The 13,809-nt window shown below is 36.9% G+C and overlaps 1 long non-coding RNA gene across 1 annotated transcript; it reads left to right on the plus strand.

Annotated features, from left to right (window-relative positions):
* The first annotated feature begins 4,151 nt into the window (after nt 1–4,151).
* LOC134839553 (uncharacterized) lies at nt 4,152–6,031 on the plus strand. The gene is made up of 2 exons (XR_010162390.1): nt 4,152–4,690; nt 5,364–6,031. It is a non-coding gene; the product is annotated as an uncharacterized LOC134839553 (long non-coding RNA).
* Nucleotides 6,032–13,809: the final 7,778 nt, after the last annotated feature.

Consider the following 13,809-nt stretch of genomic DNA (forward strand, 5'->3'; position numbering starts at 1 on the left):
TTGTTCGAGACTTCCAGATTCTTCTTAGCTGAGTCGCCTTAGAAGTGGTAGTACACTCCAGAACCGCACATACCACCTGGGCGCACGTAGGCCTTGTACAGGTGGCGGAGGTCGGCTGAGAGGAGGCCCCAGTTCTTGCCGCTGAGAGACCGCAGGATGTTTTTGCAGCTAGACATGCGCTTTCTGGCGAGCCTGGCTTGTTCCGTGAAGTTGACCTGGGGGTACAAAGTGATCCCCAGGGTGACCGGGTGCTTTGTGTAGCCGATCGGGACGCCGTCGATGCGCGGAGAAGGTCTGGCTTTCCCTACTGTTTCCCTTGGATCTAGGGAGAAGACCATGGCTTCCATTTTCTATGCATCCATGTTGATTTTCATGTAGTGACTTCTGGCCCACTTACCGATGCAGTCAAGGACGGGTTGCCCATTTGCGGCAGCTACTTCAGAGATGTCGGCTTGGGAGAGGGTCGTTAGATCGTGGGCGAAGACATCCACAATGTTGTCTGGGTTTGTTGTCTTGATGTCGGTGATGAGATGGTGAACACCCTGGTAAACACCCTGCTGAAAGTAGCGGAAGCCGCTAAGGGAGTTGTTCGAGAGGACGGCGGCTTTCCTGTCGGCTAGCCACGCTCTGATCCAGCGGAGGAGTCTGTTCGGGGTGCCGCAGTGTGCGAGGTCACGGAGAAGACCTCCTCGCCACACCTTGTCGAACGCGGCCGAGAAGTCCACCCCGACAATGAGAGTCCGCTTGTGCTTGTGTAAGCGTCGAAGGACCTCTTCGCAACACTAGCAATGACGTCCAGAGTGCTGCGTTTGGGTTGAAACCCAGATTGCTCCTCGGGGATGACGTTGTTGAGCTGGGGCCAAGTCTTGAGTCTTTGGGTGACCATCGTCTCCAGAATCTTCGAAGTGGCGGAGAGAAGAGACACTGGGCGGTAGCTCTTGATCTTGTCCTGAGGCTTGTTCTTCTTCAGAATGGGAATAATCACTGCACTTCTCCAACAGCTGGGAACCCGGCTCTCGGTCCAGCGGCGGTTGAAGATGTAGAACAGGCGGAGTCTGGCGGCAGCAAGTAGGTACTTGAGTACAAGAGGGTGGACCCCATCTTCTCCTGGGGCACCCTTCTTCAGCTTCTTCAAGGCGCTTTGGAGCTCGTCCAAAGAAAGGGCTTTTTCTTCTTCTTCTTCTTCCGTCTGGAATTTGGTTCGAACCGTCTTGTAGGCTGCTTTCGAGTCTTCCATGATGTTGTTGGTGCGGCTGATGGTGGCGTAGACTCCAGCCGTTGCATCAGCCTTCTGTTTGTCGGTAACGTACTCTTTCCCGTTCTCGACAAGGGGGGTCCCCGGGAGAGACTGTTTGCAGTGGCCATCCATGCTCCTGATGGTGTTCCAGACCTTCGTCTCGGAAGTGGAGGGCGAGAGCTCGCTGACGAAGTTTCTCCGGGAAGCCGCTTTCCCAATCCTGATGGTTTCTTTGAGGTCGCTTCTGGCAGCGCTGCATTCATCAATGGCGGTTTGGTTGTCTCTAATCCTCTGGAGGAGCTTGTGCGCGGCATTGTATTTGCGCTTGGCTTCAGTGCAGTTCGCAGTCCACCAGGGCTTGGAGACTCTTCCTGAGGAGGAGGGAGCGGTGAGTTTGGCCGCTTTCATCACCTTGTCCGTGAAGAATGTGCAGTCTTTCTCTAGCGACTGCTCCGGCCAACTGTCTAAAAACTCGGAAAACTCTTTCTCGCAGGCGGTGCGGAAGTCACGTCAGTCCGTCTTGCGAAAATTCAGCTTCTTGCTGGGCTTAGCCTTCTGTTTCTTGTTGTTGATGGACAGAAGGATGGGAAGGTGGTCCAGCTTCTTCCAGCTGAAAACATGGGCTTCGCTGGCATTCACCATGGTCTCGTCAGGTGACGAGCCCGCTCCTCTGCTTGACCACCTTGTAGATCCGCTGTTCAAGAAAAGGAAGCTGTTGTCAGCAGCCCAGTCGTCGAGGGATTCGCCGAGGGCGTCGGAGGTAAGGATTTTGTCCCACGACCCGTGGCAGTTAGCATCACTGAGGATGATAACTTATTCACCGGTCGGTCAATTGTCGAGATGAAGGTCTGCGTCTCTGTGGTCGCAAGCCGGGGACCGGTAGATGTTCCAGAGGTCGACATCTCCATTGGACAAGGCGACTCGGACCCCGAGCGTCTCGAGAGCGGAGCCAGGAGGGGTGTTGATTTTCCCCAGAACCATCTTGATCGTCACATTGTTCCTGACCAGGATGGCAAGACCTCCTTGTGCGCGTTTTTGAGCGTCCGTGCGGTGGACAGACCTTTCAGCTGTGATAGCGGTGTAAGTGCTCACTTTCAGCGCCTCGGACTAATTCTTGATCTTCGTTTCTTGTAGGAATACTGCTCTTGGGTTGAATTCACTCAACAGCTTGCTGGGGACGGTCTGTTTCCCCCTCCAACCATCCACATTGATTTGGAGGATGCATTCGTTCTGACTTGTTGGCTCTTTCTTCTTCTGCTGAGCCGGCGGTGCGGGAGCTGGGGTGCAGCCGCAGTGCCATCTCCAGGTCGCCCAGCTGCGTATTTCAGCCACACTCATGTTGACGCAGCGTCGGTGGAACCAGCTCAAGCAGTCACCGCACTTGATGGAGTAGTCTTTGTTGGTCACTTTCTTAGTGCAGTGGAGGCAGTTGGGGTTGGTCTCAACATCTCCGGAGCGGAGTAGGCGTTGTTGGTTTTCTTGTTAATTGTCCGCGGGGGAGGCTGGGTGTCTCAAGACCGCGGGACTACTTGGCTACCCAGGTGAAAGCCCCATGTACTCTGCGGAGTACCCTGGTGATTCTGGATCTTGGAGGGAGGTCAAAACTTCCCCACATCTGCCGCCGAGGGGGGGTTGGGTCCCCAGAAGGCGTCCAGAAGGTTGAATTGCTACTTCAAGTAAGAGGAAGAACGAAACATATCCAGCAAACTTTTTTTCTGCTGCTGCAGTTTGCAACAAAATTCCAGAAGATGCTCGATGTTTGCAATCTCTAGAACTGTTTAAGCAAAATCTGAAGACTCACTTTTTGTAAATAATTCTAACTCTTAGTAAATTTCGTAGCCCTTTGGATAAAATGGTCATTTATTTTTTTCTTTGGTCTGTAAGAAATGAACTAAACCAAATTACGCGTCTAATATTAGCGAAATAAACAAAGTTGACTACAGTTAATTCCAAAATTGAAAAACACACAAAAACATGTGTTTCACATAAAATCTGAACTGTTTTCTATTTCTTTGCGCAATAATATTTCAGTGTTCAAAAAACTTTTATGGCCCAGGCGATTAAAGATTGCCAATATGACCAATTTGGAACAATTAACACGGATGCAATCTCATTGCAGTAATTAACTTTTTACTAGAAGCAAAATCAATTACGCTGTTCTTTATATGGCCAGTGAGGATGATTTTCAAAAAAAATTTCAAAAAGAGTCACTTTTTTTGAAAAACGTCATCAACTTTTTTCTAAAGCGAACATTGCTCCATAGATAATAAAAGGCCGTTAGTTCATTCAGGCAGTCTTGTTTGACATTGTTCAGGTTATATTTGGGTTTTTTATAGTTTTTCAAATCTCTAGGATTGCTGGGAAATTCGATAGTTTAGCACTCATTTATTTTTTGACTACAACGCATGTAGCAACCATTTCTGCAAATTAGGAATCATAAAACATTTTCAAGCAGCGAATAAAACAAGAATGGCCTTTAATTGGGAACAAGTTAATAAAATTCAAACTAAGAAACAGTGTTTTGTTTCTTCAGGCTTTGCAGACTTATGTTTAAACTTTGCAGACTTTGACCTGCGTGGCGACTATGAATTTTCGGTCCCCACGCGGAGCGATTTAGACTTATTAAGTCTGAACATAAAACCACGACCTCGTACCGAGTTGCTATACACCCACTGCGATGATTATATGGTGACTGCACTTTGAAAGTTATGATTAGAGCGATTAACAAGGGAAATAAAAAACATGACCCATGATCCATGATCGTTACTTGAGTGAAGCGAGATATTTGAGCACGGAAAAGTAACCTACAAATTTGCATTTAAGTCTTAATAGGGGGCCAGAAAAGCGGTTTTCGCTTTAGAGATGATCATCTAGTCTGTTTTTTTCTTCTTTACTTTGCGGATAATTGGCCAGAAATACGCGTTAATTCGTCCAACCTGCTGTGCTAAAAACACCCGTGACAAAATATTCCTGACACGGTTAAACAATTAAATTGGTCAGTTTCTGCAAAATTTGCCCTGTATTCCCCAGTTGTAATCAGTCTTAAGAAACTGATATTTGCAGGTTAACACCTAAGTTTTTTTTCAAGAAAAACACGTTTTCTCTCATTTTACATAAAATAAAATAGTTGACTTTTTCCGCGTTGTCAGTCACAAGTTCTGTATTCAATCATCTCACCTGAAGTTAAAAATACTAACTATTTTAGAACTTCTTTTTTCATATTGATAAATATTCAATCCAGATTTGAGTGGTCAAATTTTCACCATTAATCAGTGCTAATTGTGATCGCATTTTAAATTAGAGTATTTGGTTGTTTGTCAATCCCGCCTCGCTTCCCCGTAATGATATGCACTTGTTTTCCCGTCCATTTTGGAGAGTCGAATTGAACCAAATCTTTAAGATAGCTGAGACCAAAGTTTGTCCTTCATTTTACCCTAATTTCCACATCGTCAGGTTTGTAATTCGATATTTTATTTTTAAACTATCGAAAAAATTAAAATATGTGATAATTATTCTGGGTTCATTGAAAGACGACGCAGCGGGTTAGATCCTCTAAAAAGGGCAAACCATGTCAAACATTAGCATCTTTAAAAGGTTTTGGCAGCGTAGGTCCCAGCCTAGACAATAGTATCATAAAACAAGTTAAAGAAGAGAAGGCTCCAATATTTTTTCACACATCGACAAGGTTAGTCGAATAAGTAACGCTTCCTTTTTTTATAAATTAGATTTACTTTTCTACTTCCAATGAGAACCTCCTCTTTTTTCCGATGATATTCGAACATTCTACGGCAGCAAGTTTTTTGAGCAGAATGCCTCAAATTGAGACCAATCATGGTTCAATTTATAACGCCAGGAAATCGAATTTCTGGAGAAGTTTTGTCTTACTGTTTCCAAGGTAAATTTTAGTTCAAGTTTTTTTTAGCCAACGGGGTAGTTTCTCTGAACTCTTTAATACTCTAAAAAAGGCCTTTTGTTTCCAAAAACTCCTCTACCGCAGGCGCTGAAAGTATTGTTTTGGAAGGCTTTGTCATTTTTGGAAGGCTTTGTCAAAAAACAACACAAATTTAGACAAATGTAAATAACTAATTGAATCTTGGTAACTTTAATTGTTAATTTCCATTTCTAGGTCGTGAAATTACGGAAAGGAGAAACACATTGTTTTGCTATTTAAATCAACATCAGATTTCAAACAGCCTAATCTAAATACTAGCAGAAATGGTCAGTTGCGAAGGCAGACCCCAGATTAGCATCAATCTATTGTTGTTCGCTCTCGCGATTTCGATCATCTCGACCTTGGCGGCTATACACCCCGAGAAGCGAGCAAGCATGAGGGTTCATCGAACTCGTGGAGATCCACAGGGCTCTTTTGTCGACTCACTCGGCAAACGATCGGCTCTCTTCCCGTCCAGAACGTTTAATTCAGTTCAACCCGCAGAGTTACCGAGCCCGAACGAAAACTTCGTCGAATGGCGAGCGTTGAGAGATTACGCCAATGAAGTTCCGAGCGTAATTGAAGAGTTTTCTAATAGAGAAATCTCAAATGAGGACTTTGCAAGCGAACGACAGAGAAAAGAACAGCTTCCAGCGGTGTTATATTTTTTGTCCCGAGCCAACTCTAAAATCAAAGAGCACGATTCTTCACGAGTAAGAAGCCCATTTTATGACTATTGAAAAAAAAAAGAAGTAAATTGAGTCTCAAATCTTCAAAGTCGTGGTACATTTCTTGGATGTAATAAGATTCTATTATTGGCAGCTTAATATTATTTACATACAATTTAAAATAACATCTTCAAACACCTTTTTATATAGCTAAATTTTTTCCAAACCTGCATTTTTGTTTGGTTTTCACCTTATTGCTATAGGGTATCATGAAAATAACGTGAGAAGCACCTTGCGCAGTTGGCGAAGTAGTAGCAGATAATTCTTTCAGTTTTTGATCACATTTCAAAACGAAATTCAAAAGATTCCTGTTCAAAAAACGTTCTGATTATTGTTGCTTTTACAAAGTGACGATCTTAGAATCCGTGCAAGATTAGCTTAGAACAATAAAACATGAGTACAGGAGCAGATACAGGACTTTTGTAAGGGTGGTGATCATATAATCGTTTTTTGAAGCGTTGACTTTTTTCAGGTCGGCCAAGTTTTGTTAATCTAACCAACTCATAAGTACAAACAATTTGAGCTCAAAAAACGAATTTAGAAATTTAGAGCAACCAAGTTCTCAGAAGGGACGCCAAACTGAGAAAAATCCGTCTTTTTAATAGGCATCAAAATCAAACCTGTCAGAAAGTTTGATGTCAAAAATTGTGTAAAGTGCCGTTGGTAGGCAATTCCTAAAACTTTTTGACTACAATGACGCTTTTATAAAAAAAGAAACTTAAACACAATCAGCAAAAAATTAAAAATAGTGCCACAGAACACTCAAAAAACGTGTCGTGCGCTAACATACGAAAAATTGTACACACTTACACGATTTGTTGGTGCAATAGTGTTACACAATTTTGTAGCCATTTACATAATTTTCGTGTAAATTTGCACGATTTGTGTCGTATGTTTTACACGATAAATCGGGTGCTTTTTACAAACAAACGGAAATTTACCGGGTAAAAAATATATGAAAAGTTTTGTTCAACATACCGAAAATTGTTTTTCACTCGATACATTTTTACCTGCAAAACGGAAATTTTTCTTGTGAAAATAACGACATTTTTGTTGTGTTTTTTAATCAATGTTGTTTTTTGTTTTTTGTTATATTTCCTGGCACCACATACAAATGAAATATTTTTTTGTGACAAGTAGTGTATTAAAAGCAGGAATAGATTTTTTTGGAAATTTCATACTTGCAGAAAAAAACATTAGGCTCAGGTTCTATCATAAAAAAACAAGAAAAACAAAAAAGTAGCAGGAAAAAGCATCGCGGATAAATTGTGTCGTCAGAACAAAACTTTCTGAGAAAAAAGAAATTAATTTTTCAGAAATTTTAAAATACTTGTTCTTCAACATTCGAACGCAAAATTCAATTTCAAGTCCACAAAAAGATACTCTGCTAGTCCTCAAGCAACAAAACAGCAAACGGCAAGTAAAATATGATTTTTTGTTACCATCTGAGGAGGTTCAATCGCATCTTTAAATAGTTTACACAAAATTTGAGACCAAAGCAACGCCTGAGACAACCTGATTACACTAACCTCATGTTCTTTTTCTTTTACTTGCCTAAAATTGATTTTTAAATATCAAATTGCTGTGTTTTCATTCGATTGCAAACTTTATATCAATTATTAAGCATCAAAATTTAAAGAATAAAGAAAATTAGTTTGGAGTAAAAAAAATGATAGTCCTATTGTGCTGGAACAGATGAAATTCAAATTTGCAAATGTAAAGCAAACTTGTTAAAACTGATTCGCATAAATTACTCCGGTACTTTTGCCCTGTTTTCTGATACCTGAGAGTTTGTAACAGTTTTTTTTTCAGTCACAATGAATGATTTTAAAGATAAGGGGGATATAAAAATCTAAAAGTGTAAATTAGAAAACTAGGCTTAGTATGATTCAATACGTATAATTTCTAATCTCGCTCGTATAGTTTCGATAAAAAAAGAAACCAAATTTCATTTAAGGTTATGTTTTCAAAATTCAATTCGCAGGAAACTTTTGATAACTTATCAGTTAGCCCTTTTTGTGAAATTGGATTTTCCAAACCCTTTTTCAGCACACGGATGTTTTTTAATGTGGAAAATGATTCGATATGCTGCAAAAAATTGGGTTTTTAAATGTTTTTTTTTTAAATCAGACGATAATTTATATATATTTGGAGTTAATGCTTAAGAAGTTTCACTTTTTAAAAATACTCCTTAAACCTTTGCATAGCACCTTACCACTTTGTGCAGTACGCGCCATTTTCCTGACGCTTATAATTTTAACTATTCCTCATAATGTAAAACGTAAATTTTTTATGTGAAATGCTTCGCAAAATGAAACAAAAATCCTCTTGATGAAAAAAAACTACAATTTTTCAAAACTTATCCATATTGTGTCATTTATCAAACTTTTTTAGATAAACTAACCTCGTTGTTTTTTGACTAAATTTAACAAAAAAATGAAAAACCAAAATTTAAAATCAAGCAAACTTTTTTTGTTTGTGTTGAAAAAAAATACAAATTGTTCAACTTAAATTTTTATAGGGTGTAAATCAAAAGGAAATGATTATTGCTCCTAAAATAGTTTTCTTTTCAAATTCATTTTGTTTCTAGTATTAAAAACATTATAGTATTTAAAAATGTATAGCTTGATTCGATCGTCAAACCGCTTGAAAAATAAACGCCACTATAGAGACACAACTTAGTTCTGTGTCCCTTAAAAGAGATCACTTGGCGCAATTAGTGACCTCACTTTGTATAATGACAAACATAATTGAAACAAAACTAGTTATTTTAACCAAAAACCAATATCTCAAATTTATCGTTTTCCTTTTCAATTTATGATCGATGAAAATATTTGGGTTTGAAGAAGAATAAACTTCAAGGACAAGCCAGCTTAAAGTGTTTCGTTATATGTTTTTTCGGAAATTGTTCGTTTGAGTACAGAAATGATTTTGCAACCAAAACAAAGACAAAATATTTTTCTCTCAATTTTGAATTTTCTGCTCAAAAACTGCTGCATCAAATTGTATTTAAAGTACACCACTCACAAGGAGACCTTTCTATCCATTCCCTTCATTTTTTTTAACTATTACTTTTTCAAACATTTGAAAAAAATCAGCTCAACGAAAAAAAGGGAACATTGTCTTTTAACCTGGTTACGCCTCAGAGGTGGTAAATTTCAATGATGACGCGAGCGAGAATTAGAAATAACAAAAGAGAAAAATTTGAAACTTGATATGAAATTCCAAAAAACTGGCTGAAAAATTTTCACAGAAGACAAAACTAGAAATAAATGTCCACCTCCAAACACAAATAATGCTTGTAATACTTTTTTTTTAAAGAAAAAACCTAGCCAGACAGGTCAAACTGATAAATTTTCTTGAAGTTGTTTTCAAATCAAAAAACAGTTATTTGTTGCCAGACAGTAAAAGTAATTTTCAGACATTTTCAACTTCCTAAATTTTGCTTGGTATAGAAGAAACTCTTTTTGGCTGACTTAATTTACAAATAAACCCAGCCGTTTTTCACATTTCAAAGTTCTAAAATCAAGGGAAAGCTCAAATTCGTTTACGCTCAGGCAAACGTTTTCCGAAATATTTTTCGAAAGCAAAAATTCTAAGCTATATTCATGTCTAAAACGCAGCTCAAATGTTATTTTCGCACAAAAAATCAAATTTTTTGTTACTTTGTCGTAGCATTACTTTTTTAAATATGTCAAACAAAACTGGAAAGGTTTTGAACCACACATAGTCTTAATAAAGAGTTTTCTGGTCATAGACAATTTAATTTGGTTATTTTTTAAATACGAGAAAAATATTACGTAACATGTATGGCGAAACCTCTACAGCAGTTTATATGAATGAATATTTTCACTCAAGCAGTATTTTTTAATTAAAAAATTGATGATTGTTATTTGACAAAACACAAAAACTATTTTCCGTAAAAATTCATGATTGATTTTTGAAAAAATGCTGGCCAGACAATTTTCATGCATAATTTTTTTTTATCATTTAAATTTATATAATTTGTGTACGTATGGATTTTTATAGAATTGTAAGACAAGAAGTCCTTCATTTATTAAATTGTTTGATAAGAAGTTTGGATCAACCGGAGAGAAATTTGTTAACCCGAAGAGCAAACTTGGCTTTTCTAACATTGTTTCAATGACTTTGAAAGTAAAAAAAAACTCCTTGTTGAAACCATAGCACAATTTAATTATTGAAGCATGGGAGTTTATTTAAATTTTTGTTTGTTCGAATAAAGTAAGCTAAAATCTAAGCTCAACAAACGGCCACACAAAATGACCAATCAATAACCAGAATAACTACGCAGCAGAATGGGTATTAGTGAAGAAAAACAGAAAAATAATAATTTCTATGAATTGATTGTTAAATTAAGTATCAGAATTGTCAATACTACCAGAAACAGGAACATTTTTTGGCTCATTTGAGTCTAGAAGTTATAGAAAACACTTGATGAAATGATTCAATTCATGCCATGTTTATTTAATTTCTTTGTATTATTGACGATATTCCAAAAATAACTTTTTTTTATCAATTAGCCCAAAACTTAATATGTTTTCTGTTTTTCTTCTGTTAATAAATTCTGCTTTTTGTTCCGTCTCAGCCACACAATCGTTCAAACTAGCTGCATACTAACCACATATCCTCTTTTATTTACAAACTAATTGGTGTTTAAATAATCTACAGTACTTGAAACAGTTTAGTTTAAGATAGTGAGCATGAACACTTTACTCATAAAACAATTTATCTAGCAGAACGGGCAGATCTTACAACTTATAATAACTCTTTTTTTTGCAAATTCAACTTTTGAAAATAACTTTTATATTGAAAGTTCATTAGAAAAATTCATCAAGATGGTATTCTAAGAAAATGGCGTAACAATCAATTGATTCAAAACATGAACAAGACTGCTCGCCTAAGAGCAAAATCCTGAATGTTTGGACCACTTTTTAATTTCTATGGAAAAATTTCAAGCTTTTTAATTGATGAAAGTTTCAAAACAAAGTTTCAAAACAAATTTTTTTGGATAATAATTTTTTTAACAATCATCCACCCAAACGCTAAATTAAGTTCAAGGTGGTATATTACGCGTAAAGCAAGGTTTTAAAAAGAATGCAAAGAATGCCTCAGTCATATTTGGGACGATTTCTAATACGGATTAAATATGCGCTTACGCGTTACTAGCACGAAAAATTTTGCGTTGGCCACCTTATTAGCAAAAAAAATTGGTCAAATTGGCGGTTTTTTAGCCCCTAAATTTTCAGGAAAATCAATCACAGGTGAAATATCTTTTTAAATTTGAAATCAGGACAACGATATATTTCGAATCATGTAAAATTTAGGTCAAAAATTGCTAGAAATTTATAAGTTAAAAATTAGGTAAAAAAAATTTGTCTGAAAAAGAACTACCCCGAATACAAATAGTCCGTCACTTTCTTCGGAAGTGGGGCCAATGACATCTGAAACAAGAAAGGGCAGTTTTTGTGCAAGTAGCACATCAGTTTTTTACCCGATCGTATATAAAATTAATTTAAAAACTCCTTTTCTTCCACTTTTCGTCCGTTTTCTGTGCGTGATGTGATGAAATGAGGTAAGGGAAAGCTTATAAAATTCAATGCTTGTTAATTAACCATATCCATTGACTGCATCCTATTTGGTCATTCAATGAAAACAGGAACAAAAAAAAACAAAATTTACTTCATATTGTTTTTTTCCTTTTTCTTTTGTTTTTTCGCCAAGAAACGCGCAAAGTGAAGCTCAAAAACAAATTTTTTAGTCTCAAATAAACATTTTTTGTGCTTTTACAATAACTTAGATAATAGCCAAAGATACCTCGAAATTAGACTGAGAAGCAAAAATTTCAAGCCGGTCCTTCTCGACATTAGAAAACTTTTTCCAAGTTGTTAACTGTCATTCTGTTCAGGACTAAAAACGCTTTTCTATAAAATATCATTCTGCTCAAACAAATAATTAATTGTGATACCTGATTTTCCATTTAAAAAATTTTGAATACAAGTTTTGCGGTCGGAACAAAAAAAACTTTCTCACCAGATGTATACGTGTCTTAATTTAAAGCTTCCATAAACCTAAATTTGATTTTATCGTTAATCTGCGTTTAATCACAAAGAAATTGAAATATAGACTTAGTTTGCTAGCATCTAATATGAAAAAATTAAAGCAAGTTTTTGAATTAAAGTTGAAACCCTGAAAAAATTATACTAAAATTTTCAGCTAACCCAGGCAATATTATCCCAAGTTTATATTCGATCAGTTTTAGATAGTAACAAGATTAAATTGAACATACTAAACTGCTAAATCTTATAAAAAAATAAGATTTGTGTTTTATATTTATTTGATTTATACTTTCGTTTTTGAAGCTTTTGGTTAAATTTTTTCAATTTTTTTTACCTTGGTTGTAGTTGAAGTGGGAAAGAACTAAACTTTGGTGTGTTGTTTTTTTTTCACCACGAAAGATTCAGATGGCAGCGAGTGATATATCATGTTAAAGCCCTCTCGGTCCGGTTTCTATCGATTCCTAAAACTTGAAAAAATCTCTCTCCGACTATTATAGATTACCAGAGATCAATTTATTGACTGTTGGTAGTTGGCAATAAAAATATGGACAAAAAGACCTTAAGAGTTTCAGTATCGATTAATCTGCTCAAAAAACTTTTTCTAAATCTCCAATTTCAACTATACAATTAAATTTTTTTTAGTCTGAACGTCTTCAATGTTTAATAGTAATCAAAATATGTAATTTGTAACACTTTTTAGCATCAACAGATAACAGAGTTGTACAAAATCATCCATTTAAAAGTATTTTTTCTTTTATCCTATTTTATGAAATGGTTTTTATTCTAGGTTCCGTTATTTGGCATAATGATTAAGCAAGCCAAAATTTTCCAGCAGCTACCTTAAAGTGGCAGGATATGACGTCTTTTTAGTGTCTTGAGAGAACTCGGTCAATCATTTTGACGATCTAAATAGAGGTTGACAAACAAGCAAAATTTTTGCTCATATTGTCCGATTGTTACAAAAATTGCCATGCGGTCTAAATAGGCCATGACAAACATTCTTCGTTTTCATAAATATCCTGGCGAAACCACTGGTTACACCATAAAATTGATGCTCATGCATGTGTGCACGTGTGAGGGGGAGGGTAGGAAAAAGAGCTTGAATTTGCGACTGAATCCAAAACTTTAAGGTTCATAAACAATGCATTGATCTATGAAACAGTCACATGGCGCGGAAATTTAAAAATCTGGTATAAAAATCGTTAACTTCTGGAATATGCAATTGATAAAAAACATGCATTCACTTTTACTGCTGCTGATATAAAAGTGCCTTTAGAGCTTAAAATGCTCAGCACCTGTGCAAAATACTTTTAAGCTTAAACGTAATTTTTTGATGTGCATTGTATAAATTTAAATAAAAATGACGGTTATGGCCACCTTGCAGCAGTTTAACTAATACATAGTTTTGTGGTTTTCATTAAAGTTTGTCCTACTGTCGATTCATATCAAGCATATGTTACAGGGGTAAGCAATCAGAAATGTTTTTGATACCTTTTGAATTTTTCGTATTTCATGTAGCAGGTTCAACGAAATCGACGTAAATAATTTGCATTATTAAGGTTATAATGATTTTTATTTATGTTTATTACAGGGACCAGCAACCGGTCACTCTTTCGAATCCCATCCAGGGGTTCGGGGCAGCTGACTCGAAGAAAACCTTCTACCTCCACTCACAGAACTACTACAGGGCACACATACCCGACCCCTTTGCCCTAGACAGACTCAGAACCCAGATTAACCCTCTTGTGCGATGTCCCTTCAAGCATGACAAGTCCAGAGCAAAAGCCACAAAACATGAGTAAGTACAACAATTCAAGGTGATTTAGGTCATTCTTG

This window comes from Symsagittifera roscoffensis, chromosome 2 (genome assembly GCF_963678635.1).
Source record: "Symsagittifera roscoffensis chromosome 2, txSymRosc1.1, whole genome shotgun sequence".
Classification (NCBI taxonomy): domain Eukaryota; kingdom Metazoa; phylum Xenacoelomorpha; order Acoela; family Convolutidae; genus Symsagittifera; species Symsagittifera roscoffensis.